The sequence below is a fragment of the Penaeus monodon genome, chromosome 25 (assembly GCF_015228065.2).
Source record: "Penaeus monodon isolate SGIC_2016 chromosome 25, NSTDA_Pmon_1, whole genome shotgun sequence".
NCBI lineage: Eukaryota > Metazoa > Arthropoda > Malacostraca > Decapoda > Penaeidae > Penaeus > Penaeus monodon.
In genome coordinates, this window is record NC_051410.1 from 17,017,976 (window position 1) to 17,018,194 (window position 219).

General features: G+C 48.4%; 1 protein-coding gene across 1 annotated transcript in view; it reads right to left on the minus strand.

Annotated features, from left to right (window-relative positions):
* LOC119589086 (protein tyrosine phosphatase type IVA 2-like) overlaps positions 1–219 on the minus strand; it is a gene marked incomplete at its 3' end in the record, with an annotated part of 23,919 nt that overhangs the window by 7,926 nt on the left and 15,774 nt on the right. The window contains 1 exon segment of the mRNA XM_037937662.1: positions 1–219.

The window sequence follows — 219 nt, forward strand, 5'->3', positions numbered from 1 at the left end:
TCGCTTTGGCTCTTCACCAATAAAAATTAAAACTGTAAAAAGGTCGAGGAGGATGGGGCTTGTGAAGGAAGGGACTGGCAGGTGGCAGCACTGAGTGACTTTTAGTGAACTTCCTCCACCAGACGTGTGGTAGTAGTGATCCCTTAATTTTGATTTAGCCCGAAGTGCTGGCTGAAGATCAGGACCTCTCCCGCACAGCTTAGGCCAGAGAGACCATAA